General features: G+C 40.3%; 1 protein-coding gene across 2 annotated transcripts in view; it reads left to right on the forward strand.

Moving 5' to 3' along the window:
- The first annotated feature begins 2,367 nt into the window (after positions 1–2,367).
- Positions 2,368–16,287, forward strand: part of gpr83 (G protein-coupled receptor 83) — a 69,514-nt gene continuing 55,594 nt past the window's right edge. The window contains exons 1-2 of one of the 2 annotated variants that reach the window (XM_037765121.1): positions 2,368–2,520; positions 2,622–2,702. The gene's annotated coding sequence lies outside the window, so the exon portion shown is untranslated. The remainder of the gene's footprint in view (positions 2,521–2,621; positions 2,703–16,287) is intronic. The other variant, XM_037765122.1, reaches the window with a different exon arrangement.

Here is a 16,287-nt window from a genome sequence, read left to right on the forward strand (position 1 = left end):
TCTTATATGTTATATTTGATCTTTTCTTATATCTCATCTTATCTGTTATGTTATGTATTATCTTATCTCATATGTTTTATTTGATCTTATCTTATATGTTATATTTTATGTTATGTTATGTTATGTTACGTTATGTCATCTTAGAGCCAGGGGGGCCTTGAAAAAGCCTTAATAAAGTCATAGCCCCGGGGCCCATGCAGCGTTGAGCAGCACTACATGGTGACTGACTTTTTCCAGGGACCACACAGATGAAGTTGAAGAACTCAAGAACTCTTTTTATCTATGATTCATGAATATAAGATGTTCTCACCCAAAGCTGTCAACAAGGTGAGTACAAAAGCAAACTCAAGTGCTGCAGCAAAATACAGATTAGTGTCAACGAGGAGGGTCACCGATTGTGTTTAGCCTACAATCAAACTCAAATAACAGAACTGAACAGTGGATTGGCAACGAAGTCACTTCTCAAGAACTATGACATTCAAGAGACGTCCAACTTTCTCATTATTAAATGTCAGCGCTTTGCTTTCAAAAGAGTTTGAAAGGACTATGATTATTTTTGAAATACTGAGTGAATAATGTCAAAGAATGTTGTTTACCATCCTCAGAATACCTTAGCTAGAGACCTTTTTATTGGCATTCTGGGCAGCTGCGGCTCAGAGGGTAGAGCAGGTTGGTCGTCCACCAATCGGAAGGTCGGTGGCTCGATCCCTGGCTGCTCCGGGTCACATGTTGATGTGTCCTTGAGCAAGACAGTTAACCCCAATTTGCCCCCGAAGGCATAGCCATCGGTGTGTGAATGAGTATTTATGTTGGATCCTGATAGGCAAAGTTGGCACCTAAGCAGCCTCTACATCAGTGTGTGAATGGGTGAATGCTGACATGTAGTGTAAAGCGCTTTGAGTGTTCAGAAGGTTAGAAAACAGGAAACAGCTAACGGATGGCACTCTTTATCCTCCAACAATGTCATCACATTCCCAAGTCATAATCCATGTATGCTTATGATGTGTTTTCTAGGTTCACATTTCAAGGTTGTGATTTGGACTGTTTTTTATTGAATTGGCTGGGTTTTAAAGGTCCCATATTGTAAAAAGTGAGAAAAAGTTTTCATGTCTTTTATATTATAAAACAGGTTTAAGTGCTTTATAAATACTGTTAAACTATCAAAGCACTCAATATACAGAGAAATACACACAGTCCGTATTCAGAAATTGTGCGTTTGAAACAAGCCTTTAGGATTTCTGTCCATTTGTGATGTCACAAATATACAATATCTAGATCATCACACGGTTCTAAACTTAAACATTCTAAATGTGTCCCAGTTTATTTCCTGGTTGAAGTGTATGTAAATAACATCAGCTGACAGGAAGTAAACATGGACCAAAGCTGTTGCCTAGAAACGCAATTCCGTTGCAATTCCATTGAAATGTACTAAAACGGAGCGTTTCAGACAGAGGGTGAATAAAGGTATATTCAAGCAGACCATGTGAGGAAAATAAAGGGTTTTTAAAACATTAAAGCATGTAAACATGTTCTAGTAGAAACCCAAAATACAAGTTTGAACCTGAAAATGAGCACGATATGGGACCTTTAAGTTGTGATTGGGCTGGAAACTGTCTGATCTGGCAACCCTGGTTGCCATGTTGGAGGGTACCAGCAGGCGGCACTAGAAACAAAGAGAGGATGTCCTACGGTGGTGGTGTGTGTCCACACAGGTGCTCTTTGGATGCGCTTTTTGGGTAGTTTACAATCAAATATATAGCATTTGTTTATGGTCTTTTCTTCAACATATTTTCAATAGTGCAGGATTGTATTCTCATCCATAAAGTAGACTACTAGTGATGGATAAATGTCAACGACGTTTACTTTCACCTGCAGCCACCAGCAAACAGGAGACATGTTTCAAGTTGTACATATCAAGTTACATCCACAATTAAGAGGGTGAGTATTAGTAATTAGTCTGTAGTCTAGTCTGTAGTCTAGCTTGATGTCTGTAACTTATTGTTTGACATTGAAAGACAGAGGAGGGACAGTTTGTGCATTTTAATGAACCGACTTTGTTTTGTTCTCAGTATCAAAGAAAGACCAGACACAGGTGTAACATTAGTGTGTGTGAGGGCTAATTTACATTATCTACATAATTTAGTAAATGAACATCATGCTGTATTGAAGAAGACTTGAAACTAGTGATAAACTTATGTTTACAATGTTTACTGAGGTAATTGGTGAGGTATTCAGTTAGATAGATGCCACTAAATCCTACAGACTGGTCCTTTAAAATAGCACAATAATATCAAACACATTAATACAAAGCAAACTAAAAGTATTTTGTTTTCTTTTCTTACAGGTGCGGCTGAAGGACTGGACTCTGTTGAGCTGGTGCATCATAGCTGCACATGTGTGGATGGATCAGTGTTGTGTTTCTCTCCTGGTCCAGTCAGCCCATCGCTATCAGTGGTTCCCCCAGTACTCACCTGTACAGAGGCTGAGCAGCAGGGGCACAAACCAAGAACTTTGGCAAGTGTGAGAATAATGCAATTGTGATTGAAATACTAAAACTACACCCACATCATGTTACATACACTCATCATCTCATAACATCTATATCTTGCTTAAATTCACAGGGTGTAAAACCAGACCCCGGTAGAGAGAATGGCTGTGATATCCGCAAAACCAAAGCAGAGAATAACGACAGAGTGAGTAAGGTGAGAGATTAGTAGTTATGTGAATATGAACATCCACTCCAATTAGACTCCAAGTAATCCACGTAGTACATTACTCTGTGCTTAGTGGAGATTAAAAACGCTTGAGCTCACTGTAAAAGATCATGCCAGTCAGCATCATCATATGAGCAATTTAGATCCAACTCCAATTTGTGTTTTGAGAGAGGTTTCTCATATTCAGGATGATCTTTGTTGAGGATATTATAAATATCTGACATTAGACCTCTGGTGTCTCCTCTGGTATGCCAGGAAAGGTGAGTTTGCTTTCACCTCAGTGTCTGATTTTCAAGTACTTAAACAGGTTGTGATGAGGCACGTTGTATTTTCAGGACAGTTGCTGGAAACTAGAGAAAACACCCTCTGTGTATAACTATTTTAATACCTTTATCCACCCAACTTTTGAGTGTGCTGTCTGCTATGGGGTTTGGGATATTTGGGTTGTTTCATGTTGGAGTGTTTTTAAGTAGTGACCCTTTAGATCCAAGAATTAGATGGGTCTCCGACAAAGGTGTTTTGTATTATTGGGTTCTAGGTAGGGGTGAGGGAAAAAAATCAATACAGCATAATATCGTGATATTTTGCGTGGCAATATTGTATCGATACACAGATGATATTTTATTATATAGACTATTAACCTCTTCAAAATCCGACGCTATTCTAGGTCGCAGCGGACTCAGTCTTAATGCTAGAGTGAAACTAGAAAAGGAATCATGTGGAATCATGTTAGGTTGTCGGGAAGAACGCTAAATAACGCTCCAAAATTACGCTAAATTTTGGCGAGGAAAACTGGCATGGCCATTTTCAAAGGGGTCCCTTGACCTCTGACCTCAAGATATGTGGATGAACAGAGTGAAAACTGTATCTTATTAGGTAAAACAGATGTTGACAAACTGCATAATCGTAATCATTCGTATCATGACTTTAAGTATCGTGATAATATGGTATCGTGGGGCCTCTGGTGATGTTCTTTGTAATTGTACTTAGTTTGTTTTTATTATCCCAAAAGAAAACTACATTCAGCGGAGTTGTTTGCAATTCTTGTTTTTCCATTGATATTCATCTGCGTTCATTTTCTTCTGAATGTCCATATGGGTCTAAACTGTGACACAAGATCATTTTGTTTTTTAAACTGGGGAGATTTAAACCACCTTTTGCATATGTGGGCTCTGTAGCGTCGTAAGATTGACACATGATTGTTTCTTGCGCCACAAAAAGGATGTCAATGACAAACTTAAAGCCCGATGATGCCCTGTATTCAGTCAGACATTGTGGTAGTGGTGGAAATTAAGTTATTTACTCCTTAATGAACAATAAGAGAATCAATACCGCCCCCGCAAGCTCTTTACATGTGTTTGTGTGTGTGAGCCGCTCAGCTGAGAGGTAGAGAGCTGAGTAGAGAGTGGAGAGTCGTCTTCAGTGTTTGACAAATATGAGCAAAAGAATTGATGTCAAAGCACATTAAGAGTTGCATTGATTGTACAGACAAGAGGCATCCTCATTAGACGGACTACTTCAGGGAACACCGGTGGCAACAACTTGACGATTGCGCTGTAATCATTAAAAAGTCCACTGAAAGCGTTGCATTTTCTTTAAACGCCACACAGATGTTTATGGGCTTAATGAATGAACGAATTAATGAATTATCTTTATTTACATTGCGGTTTTAGAAGTTGATTTAGTAGATTCACATGATTTGTTATTTTAGAGTTTAGACTATAAATTTTATTTTATTTAAAACTAATACATGGTTAATAAGTTGAATCGTTGAATAAGAGTACATTGAAGTTTCTATTTAAAAAATACATTAACCATCATTGTAGCAAGTCTTGATAAACCTTTCAATGAAGGTGTCAATAAAATAAATGATTAATAAAATAATAAATATGATTCTAATGATTCTTAATTACAAAAGTTGTGATCAGTCAGGAGTAGGCGTGGTTTTAAATGTTAATATCTATTTACAGACTGTGTGGGCTAAAACATACTAGAAGCCTGATTCTCCTTTACATCAGGCAAATTCAATAAAATATGCATTAATTAAGATCAGTGTTTATGATGAATAGTGGCATTATAATGTGCCAGAGGAACCAAATTTTGGCTTTTTTATTAATGACATTTTTAGAGTCTTTTTATATTATACTGTAATATTTATTACGACTCTTTTATGGCATACTATGCTATAACTTATTAATGATATTTTTTTAAGGCATACTATGACTTTTATGGCACACTATACTACGACTTTTTCAATGACATACCATATCATGATTTTTTTTTTTTAAGGAATACTATGTTATGACTTATTCAATGATTTTGAAAATGAAAGGACATGCTGCTACTTTTCCTTTGGTCCAGAAGATGGCAGTAAAGGGACGAAATGAACCATCATCTCATAATCAAACATCTTAATTTAGATAGACAAAGAAGGTGTTGGTTGATATTTACCCACTAAAGGTGGGACTGTATAGCTGCAAACAAATCAGACTGTGAGCCTCTTGAAAAAACTTGACATTTAACCCCACACTTCATGCATCATCGCGCTGAAGAGTGTTGTGTTTTCACTCCTAAACGCAGGATATCAGGAAGATGTATCTAATATTTTGTGTACTAATTAATGGGTTTGTTGATGGATTTCTTTACAGCTTTTCAATGTGCCCATGAGTAAGCCGCTAACCCCCGAAACACCTCCAGATGCACATGTCATGGGTGTATGAATACACAGTACTGCATGTGTGAGTGTGGGTGGATGTGAAGCATTGTAAGGCTATTTTCACTGCTGTCAGGACAAACTTGACAGATAATTGAATATAAATGCAGGCAATTTACCGTTATATATTCACCACAATACAATACAGTAACCTCAAGGATGCAGCAGCTACTGGGGATCCAAATTAAATACAGATGAAGTTTTTATTTGGGGTCAAAGGTGAGGAACAGCGACTCTCTGGTTTTAATAAAAGTCTTAACAGAATCCAATTTTTCATTTACCTGACAGACAGAAGTGAGTGAGTAAAGGTTGAAACCTCTGAAACCTCAGGTGAGCACCGAGCTCGTGTCAACGCATGTGACAAATACTGGACAAGGTCTCTTCTTAACTTTCAAAGATGATTTCACTGCATGTACTATACATCTATAAATCAAATGTTCCAGGTATGGTATAAATGGATCTCTTACAGGCTTAACAGCAAATTTAAAGAAATATGACAGTGTCACACTCCGTCTCAGTGGCTGCAGACTCTCAAGGCTACAGCAGTGCTTTGAGCTAATGTCCTATGTCTGCAATGACAATGTTAACGGCGTTATCATGGTTTTGCACTCAGTGGCTCAGCCTTGGAAAGGGAGAAGTGAGCGGAGGGGAACTCGTTTGTTTGCAACCACACCACTAGAATCCGCCAAATCCTACACGCTGTACCTTTAAGAAAATGTGTTTACTCAAAAGTTTTTATCTGGTCATTTGACGTTTGGTAGTTGATTAACGAGACATTTTCATCCTTTTCTCTCCACATTTAATTACTGTTATCTTTATCGCTGGCTTGCTCTCCCGGGATGATCAGACACACTTTATATGATTTCACTTCATACTGGAAAACAAAACAATAATTGTATAATTGTCAACTGTGTAATGACAAATTCTACATTATAAAACATGCCTTTCTGATTAAATCCACCAGAGAATTTTGATTGAATAGCTGCAACTGTGGTCATTTTAGAAATTATTTTTATGATTGAGCAGTCCCACAAGCTGTGCTGTGCATGCGTCAGTGACCATGTTTTTGTAACTTGCCTAACGTGGTATTTTTATACTTTTGATTTCATCCGGGCAGCCCTTCAGCAAGGTTTTTTTTTTTATTTTTTTATCTTTGATCCTCAGTCTCAGGAGCTTCAGAGCAGCTTTGGTCCACTGACTGACTGTAGGCTCTGGATATATTCTTATCATTTCCACCACTGCTTTAGATTCATGCTGAACACCTGAAATGGATGTGCTATATGACAGGCAATCTATTTACGGTATTTATGCAGGTCTATACTCCCGTAGTCCCTCAGTGAATTAACAGATATCATCATATTGTTGCAGTCCTTGGTTATGTTGTAGTTTTGTTTTAACAATCAGCTTTTACATCTGTTCAAACTGTGTTTCCAAACACACCCAACTGGAACAAAAACACAATTAAATGTGATTTTCTACCACTGATAAGGGCTCCTAGGAGGGTACTGTATGTCAGGTAGTGAGAGAGTGAACACACACACACACACGCACACACACACGCACACACACACACACGCACACACACACACACACACACACACACACACACACACAGTCAAGCACTACTTAATAGCCCTGAAGCTGAGTTAATTAGACATTCTGTTTACTATAATTTCTTCCAGCGTCACGTCCTTCCCTTGAGAAAGACTGTGGTCAAACAAATGCAACATATGCAATTGTGAAAATGATATTGTGTAAACCGTTGCATGAATTGCCAGAGGATAGATTTAAGAGGTTTAAGTAATTTACGTCACACCCATAGAAAAACAGAATATAGGACTAGAACGGACATTTACATTCAAATTAACGTAGCAGGATGGTCAGAGCGGTGGCCATTTTTATGTTTACCGTTGCCATAGCGACCGTTGTAGCGGGCTGACTTCCATGTGAACTAAACCGACTTGCGGCAAGTTGCTGAGTCACTGAGGTGAAGTTTTGCAGTAATGACTAAACCAGCAGTGGAGTAATGACATCACATCACTTTGCATCTGTCAGATTCTCTTAATATGAGCATTTGTCTTTCGCACGTACTTTATACAGTTCTGATGATGAACGATTGGCAGATGAATAGACCGGGGATGGATAATGATAGTCTACAGTAGCTCCGTACGCTACCCTACAAAAATGGTGGTGCGCCCCAGAATGCTCGGCGATTCCCATTCCCTATTAGAAAAGCTAGCTAGCAACAAACACCAGACTTTCCCCCTTGAGACTTCTGTTCGTGCCCCGTGTGGAACGTAGTAATCTTAAGCCAAACCATGATGTTTTTTTTATTAAACCTAACCCAGTAGTTTTGTTGCATTTTTGTTTTGTTTTGTTTCAATTTACATTAAAGGGACTGTTTGTAACTTTTTACACGTATAAATCTACTGGGTCGGGATCCCATGCGCGCTCGCATATGCACGCTCGCATGTGGCCGGAGCCTCTGCTCCTCTGCCTGCTTGCCTTCACTGACACACCGCGCGCGTTCTCACTGTCTCGCTCCACCTCTACACGTGCATGCGCGCTCACTCCACACTGCAGAAGAGTTAGTAGCTCTGAGAATATCTAGTGAATGTACAGTGGACGTTTGTGCAGAAATAAATGCTTCAGCTCCTCCAGACCAACAGAGGTTTCCCGTGTCTTGTGAAGAGACGGAGCTCCGCAGCGAGAAATGTTATCGTCTCGACCGGTGTCTCCCTGCGGGCGCAGTCGGGAAACGATAATGTTTCTCTTCCTGCTTCAGCCCCGGCACCGACCCGCTTTTCCTGCTTCAGCCCCGTAGGCTGAAGCAGGAAAAGCCAACACTAGGATCAGCATTGATTCATGGAGAGACCTCCGTCTGGTCAGCTAAAATTACTGCCAAGCAGCTGAAATATAGAGTGATATTGTGATTTAGCTGACGTGTGTCGCCTCACTGTTTTGAGCGATGCTTGTTCATGTCTATGTAGAGCGAGCAAGCGCGAGCAAACGCTGAGTTTAGTTGACTTAACGGCCACAGGTGTCGCTGTTGACAAGCATTTCTGAAAGTTACAAATAGTCCCTTTAATCACATGTTTAGAACTTCCTAAAGCTGTGACCGTAATCTGGAGAAAATACGTTTCCCTCAAAACATATTTTGGTCATCCAGTTAAGTTGTCTGGGAACGTAATTTTGAGAGAGACTGGCCTCCGGGAGCTGCGTCCATTCTCTTCGTGGCGAGCTGCGCTGCTATCGATGCCATGCCATTGTTTTCCGACAGCCCAATAGTCAGAACAATGCACCATTAGACTGAAAGCCCATTATTCCAAAAACAAATACCCATTGTTCCGAAAACACAATCTCCCTGCACCGCCGACTTAATGCACGGGCTTACCGGGGCTAAAGCCCCCGGGCCCGACGACGTAAAATGAGGCTCCAGGGGAAAAAATAAAAAATTAAATTCACAGTGAAAAGCGTTACCGGGTGCGCAGCAGGATACTCCACGCGTAAAGACGCAACGACGGCGATGTTTTTTACTCTGACACAACCTGCCAGGGGAGAATTAAAAAAAAAAATTCTAGCAGCTGTATATCTGACTGAGATCTGTTTGTCTTACTGAGTGAAGGGCGAGAGGCGACTGACGGTTGATAGAGAACATGTGGCTGTCGGCGCTGGGGGTGCTGAATTAATGCCGTGGCTTATTGTGAAGGGAGGGAAGGGCTTTCAATACATCCGTAGCCAGAGGGCCTAAAGTAATGATAAGGAGGATATTTTATTATTGAGTAATATTGAGTATAGCCCTCACTAATATCACTGCTGCATAGAACGCTACATGATGCCTACCAAGGGTTGTTAGATTAAATATCCGACTGCGAGTGTGTATTTTTGGAACAACGGGTGTCGGGCTGTTGGACTAAAGGGTTTTCAGACAAACGCTGCATTATTCGGACTATTGGGGTGTCGAAATAACGGGCAGTCCCCCGGAGACCACACTTTACAGCCCCACTGACGTGTTCTGTTGTCACCATAACAACTAACAACAATCGCCATTTACTTTTGTACTAATCAAATTACCACAACAAATCGTTCAATAACCCTTCTACTCCTATTTTTTGCTATGGTCACACCAATGATTTTATTTTCTTTAGATAAAACAAGACATGAAAACACTGATACATGTTTACTGTAACGTGTCTGAATGCAGTGCAGACTACACTCAGAGAACAGTGCTTTTTTTTTTTTTCAGACATGAATTCTTCAAGGTGATGAAAATCTTCCGTGTGTTATCCGAACCCTTATTTAATGTGATCATGTTACAGGAAATTGCTTTGGAATGGATAGATACTGTGCACCAGTATCTATCCAAGCAATTTCTTTGCACACTGATATCAAAGTGTTAGATTATAACACACGTAAAGAAATCACATACTGTATGTCGAACGGTAATTGAACCCATTTGCAATCATCTTCAAATGAAATGACTAAGTCACGGCTCTGTGACTCACAGGCTGGAGGAGTAAGACTTCTGTGTAAACAGGGTCTGAAGTGCAGCATTGTGTCTCATATGTTTTTTTATACACATTTAATGAACTTTCCTCATTCCTGAGAAAATGAATTTCCCTATTTTGAATGGGCAGACATAATTTCATGAAATGAAAGTAAGAAAGTCTGTAAAGAAATGGGGTGAATTTTTTATTTAGCATCGCTGTGCAAACATACATTGATATTTTGAATTGTCGAGCCCAGGGTGCACTGTTATATGGTTCTTATATTCCTTTTAAATGCATTTTGAACTTATAAACAACAGGTTTATTCCACATTTAGCTTCTGCAAAATGAAAAGGCATCAACACAACATATACATAACTTACATGTTCAAAGACAGCAGGATAGGTGGAGTCACATGATCTCAGCAGTGGTGGAGGAATATTCAGATATTTTACTTAAAGAAGAATTTTTTTTGGCATCATTGGGCAAAAAATTCCATAATAACCTTTCAGCATATTGTAATTCAAGTGTTCAGAGAGAAAACTAGACTTCTGCACCTCCTCATGGCTCTGTTTTCAGGCTTTAAAAGATCTAGCCCGTGACGAGAGACTTTGACCAATCACAGGTCATTTCAGAGAGAGACACTACAAGATGTTTCTGAAAACATTTGAGGCGAGAAATAGGTATTACAGTAACAGAATATTGATTCATATTTGATCAGCGCTGCCTAGTTTGACCGTTTGATCGGAGTTTGCGAGTGATTGACAGCTGTTCAGAGACGGAAGGCTCTAGCTCGGCTCTGATTGGTTGTTTTCCTCCGGTCTGTGAATTCTTGCACATGCCGTTAGGAGCACCGAAGGACACAGAGGCAACATGATTTTTTTCAGATTACCTGTCTCATGCACTACTATCAGGATATAGTGACCGTTTTATAAAAATAACTTCTTTAACTATATTTGCTTCATTTCTACTCACTGCAGCTTTAAAGCCCTCTTTGCCAACTCATCCACCCTCTCATTACCCCTCACCCCCTACATACGCTAACCCACAGAAATGTTACCTGACCTCCCTGATTTGCTATTCTTGTGACTGACTCAAGGAGTTCATATCGTACATCTTAACGGCTGTTTGGGGATTACATTCAATTCAATACTTTTATTGCCATGTCAACACACACTTGATTGGAATTTGTTTCAGTGCAGTGCTCATTAAAAAGACAAAAGACAAAAGCGTGTATATAGTGTACATAGGAGACAACCACATACATTTATAAAATCATTCAAAACAATAAAATCCTAAAATGCTAAAATACTGTGAAGAGCCTTGTGCTATTGCAACTTCCCCTAAAGTGTCTAGTGCAAAGCTTTCCTAAAGTGCGTGTTGGCAGGAGCTTAATTTCCTCCTGCAAAGTGCTTATGCATTAGAGTTTAGGTGCCTAATAGCATCAGGGTATGTGCTGTTCCTGAGGCGGGATGTCCTACACCTCAGACCCTGAAATCTCCTTCCAGAAGGAGGGAGATGGAAGAGAGAACTAGCAGGGTGGGAGGGGTCAGCAATCACCTTCTGCGCCCTGTGGCTGATCCGTGTGGCGGAGGCCACAGATGGAATGTCGCATCCTATGAGAGGCAGTCCGCACCACTCTCTCTAAGTGTCTCCTCTCCAAGGCGGTTGTGTCTGAGCATATCAATACTGTATCTTATCTAGTTTTTTCCATCCATCGTAGTGCAACCAACACTGCCAGCAAAATAACTTTTTTTAATCATATTCTCCCCACTTTAATGTAGCAAAAGTAAAAATACTCATTATGCAGAACAGCCTATTTCAGAATATTATTGTGTTATGATTCTTGATGCATTAATGTGTACATCACTTTAATATTGCAGCTGATAAACGTGGGGCTAATTTTAATTTCTATGTATATATATTTATATATTTATATATTTATTACATGACTTTGTTGAATACTTGATTCTTATTTGTATGTTATTTCTTTATAGCAGACCGTTGCTATGTATAACAGACCGTTGCTATGGACGCAGTTCTGATGTCGGACTCTGGCGGACCGTTTTTGTGTCAAATTATTGCTTAATGAGAAAAATGAGAAGAACCTTCGGTGTTTTTCCTCTTGACTTTACGCGTTAGCTTGCTTTCTTCACTTCACTCACAGAGCTAACGGAGACTTAGTGCAGGTTTAAAGTATGTGCACATGTCTCAACACTTAACACATAAACAGAGTTTGACTTCAGCATATCTCAGTCTTCATCAGTGAATCCTCAGTTGTCTCGGAGATAGGCCCAATGAAAACTGTGAGGTGCAGTTGAAAGTTTTGTTAGTGGACCTTAAGTGAAAATTTGACTGATCTGCTGATCTGACTCCTGGTCCAGGACATAAGGCATATCACGTTTGCAATTCTTAACTCAGAAAGCTTTGACCAAGAAAAAGAGCCCGATGGAAGAACAACAAAGCCTTAACTTCAAATACTTCTGTCATTAGAAGTATTTGAAGTTGTCCACGAGCATTAAACCAGCTTTCAAGGGACGGCCAAATGAACCCACGATGCAGCCACCTCTCTCTTATCCCCTTAAGGCCCCTCTTTGTTCTCTTCTTACTGTGAAATTTGCATTCAAACACAGACTTTATTCTCCCTCGTGCCTATTCAACTACCAGCCAATTATGTAGTCTGCTGTAAAAATGTAATTGCTAAATTAAATAGATTCCTGGCTGTGATGTTATGAAAATTACCCAGAGCTATCCATCTGAAAAATTATAGCTCAGCTCTGAAACATTGTGTTTGATTTTTCATGGTGAAATGTGTCCCCCTGTCATCATCCCAGATACGTCAATCACTAAAGTTGCTCTCAATATACCTGTGCTTGTTTGACCTATAAATCTTCGATTTTTATCTATTCCCCAGTTCATATGTTGATTAGAGAAAATGCCTTGAAGCTACCAATAAAATAATCGTTCCTGTTTGCCCTTTCCTTTTGCAAATTTATAAGTGCTAGAATAACCTTATCAAATAACAGCTGCAATAATGTGATGTTTTCTCGTTATCAGAGTAAAAACAGCTTTCCTAGGTAGATGCTAATTCTTATGGAGGAAGGAATAGTGTGACATTTTGCGAAATGCGCTTATTGGCTTTCTTGCAGAGAGTTTGGTAAGAAGATTGATACCACTTACATACTGTATTTGTGTGTTAAGTATGAAGCAGGAGGCAATTAGAGTAGCTTAGTATTATGGTTGTTGCGAGCTTTATGTCTCGTTTACTCACGCTGAAGAACTTCCACACCGACAACATGTTGTGTGTGTGTGTGTGTGTGTGGCTGTGACGTTGCTGTCTGTGCTGCTGTGTGCCGATGTTAACTAACTAGAGGAGGCTTCACCCGTGTGTAAATGTGAACAGCAACAAATCAGAAATATGACCAATATACACAACCAGAAAGAAGGAGGAAGTGAGTTTGGTGACGTGGGCGCGGGGGACTATTGTGATTGGTCAAATTTGCAGAAAAGTTGCGGTGATTGGACAAAATTGCAATGTTGCGCAAAATTCACAGGGTTTGGTTGAATTTTTGTTAATTGTTGTGATCGCAACTTCCTGGAGGGACTGATATATTTTATATTTATAGGGGTGTTGCTGAGTCTTAAAGCTGTAATGACTTCCCAAATATACTTGGCATTGTAATTTTGGGTGCTATAAACTTGTGCGTAGGGTGCTGTACATCAGAGATGCAAAAAGATGAACTTTTTTCCTTATCTTGTAAATTAAAAAGTTTGTTGTATGCCAAATTGTATGAAGTTGGCTTATGACGTTTACATGAACGCAATGTACAAGTCCAGCCACATAAAAAAGGAAAAATAAAACCTCGGTGACTTCCATCATGTGGTGTTTGCCAGCTGGAAGCAATTAAAACTGATCGACAAGGACACGTGATATAAAAGTGTAAGCACCACAGTGTCAAGAGTGTAGGATTTAGCTCAAGGGCTGAATACTAACTAAGGCATACTTTAAATGCAGAACATGTAAACATATATATCAGGATATAAGTACAGCTCTGTTTCTACACATATTCAATCTAAAAGATGGCAGCTATTATCGGATGCATCTGTCACCACAGTTAATTGTGTCTGTGTGACTGATGTGAACAGAATGATACGAGAACACATTATTCATACCTTTCTGTCATTCATTTATCAACTGTTTTTTTTTTTAGAAAAAACACATTTAGCCAATTTCAACGAGAATTGTAATACGATGTATGCTGTCTCGACACTTAGAGTGATTATATTGTGATTACTCTTGTTTGTTTTTTTAAATTAGCTGAATAACAACAAAGACAACTCTGAAGAATGAGGACATTTATGCCATCACTTGTCTGCAGTTATTGACCTGAGCAAATTGCACGCCAAGAAGAAAGCTATGTTTCGAATATTATGTTTATAATTATGTGCACAGAGTGACAAAGAATAAGCTGAAGAGTCTAGGGATGTCACGATACCAGAAATCTAGTAGCCGATACCAATACCAGTGAATTTCCAAGATTCTCGATACCCAATTCGATACCACGGTAAAAAAAAAAAATGAAAATGATGAGACTTTATTCCTCAGGTATAGCTCAATGACTGTAAGAAAACAGCAGAGACTGTACACACACACAAACGCACTCTCTCTCTATATATCCTCAGATTGCAAGCAGTAGTTTAAATTCACTGACATGGTGACAGACCATTAGACCATTCAATATTTATTTAAAATGCTAATGTTATATTTTGATGACAATAAAAAAAGCACCACTTTTCAGAGATTTAGCAGTGGACAAGAAAAGATAGAGGTTCAGTTTGTTCAGTTCAGTTCAGTTACATCTTTTCCCACACGAGTGAGTCATCTTCTCGAACATAAAGGATGTCTGAAAAAGTAAACAAACCCGCCATCTCAACGCTGTTGCATGAAGCTGTTGTGTGTGTGAAGAGCAGAGGACAGAAGCCTTCAGAGAATTGCTCGGCAAACAGAAAATCCACACGCATCTGGCGCTTGGCGGGTGTTAATTTCGGACCCTGATGACAGGCATCGTACGGTACCTTCGGTACTGTAGAAAATGAGTAACGTCACGGTTTTAGAATTTTGCCATCGACTTGGTACCGAAGTATCGGTTCTTGTGACATCCCTAGAAGAGTGACAAAACCCATCCATCCATCTTCAACCGCTTATCCGGGATCGGGTCGCGGGGGCAACAGCTCCAGCAGGGGACCCCAAACTTCCCTTTCCCGGGCCACATTAACCAGCTCTGACTGGGGGATCCCGAGGCGTTCCCAGGCCAGAGTAGAGATATAATCTCTCCACCTAGTCCTGGGTCTTCCCCGTGGTCTCCTCCCAGCTGGTCGTGCCTGGAACACCTCCCAAGGGAGGCGCCCAGGAGGCATCCGTGCTAGATGCCCGAACCACCTCAACTGGCTCCTTTCGATGCAAAAGAGCAAGGACTCTACTCCGAGTCCCTCACGGATGACTGAGCTTCTTACCCTATCTCTAAGGGAGACGCCAGCCACCCTCCTGAGGAAACCCATTTCGGCCGCTTGCACCCGTGAGTGACAAAACCTCAAATGACTATTGCCTCATTTACACTGCATGTTTCAGTTCAACTCACTTTTGGTACCAGGTAGGGATGTTAATAATTAACCGTTTAACCGTTAACCGACATTAGGAATTTTAACCAATTAATGCTATCGGTTAAACAGTTAAAATAAATACTAAAGATTAAATAATAAGGTCCACCTTAACACCCCACCTTAAGAGAGTCTGAGCCAGTGTTGTTGCTACGCCAGCGCAAACTCCTTCACTTTGGTCAGCAGGTGGCTGGCAAGACACGGGAGCTTGGCTTGGGTCTGAGGAGTTGTAGCATTTATTCAAATAAATTGTACACACACTGTGTGTACAGCTACGTTCACAGCTATAACGCCACCGACAACCCCACACTCACCGACGCCACACACACACACGGTGTGTCAGACACTTGCTAACGTTACGCCGGGTTGACAAGAGTACATCGTCGACACACACACACACGCTCTGTCTCTCGACTGGACACTTGCTAAAGTTACGCCGTGCTCATTGAGTACGTCAGGCAGACAAACAGCTGACAACCTCGCAGCTAAATGATGTGGTGGAGACTTACTGGGACAATACACGCAGCATCAGGGCTGCTACAGTAACTCTCCCAGTCTGGTGAACTGGGGACTCAGTTGTCTGTTTTGTGCGTACACTGCAGCTGGCGATAAATGATGGATTTAACCTGATTGTGCATCGGCTTTTCGTTGCAGCTGGGCGGCTTGTTAGGCACTAAAAATAGCACCACTGCATGAAACACATTCATCTTGTCGG

Source organism: Sebastes umbrosus, chromosome 3 (genome assembly GCF_015220745.1).
Source record: "Sebastes umbrosus isolate fSebUmb1 chromosome 3, fSebUmb1.pri, whole genome shotgun sequence".
NCBI lineage: Eukaryota > Metazoa > Chordata > Actinopteri > Perciformes > Sebastidae > Sebastes > Sebastes umbrosus.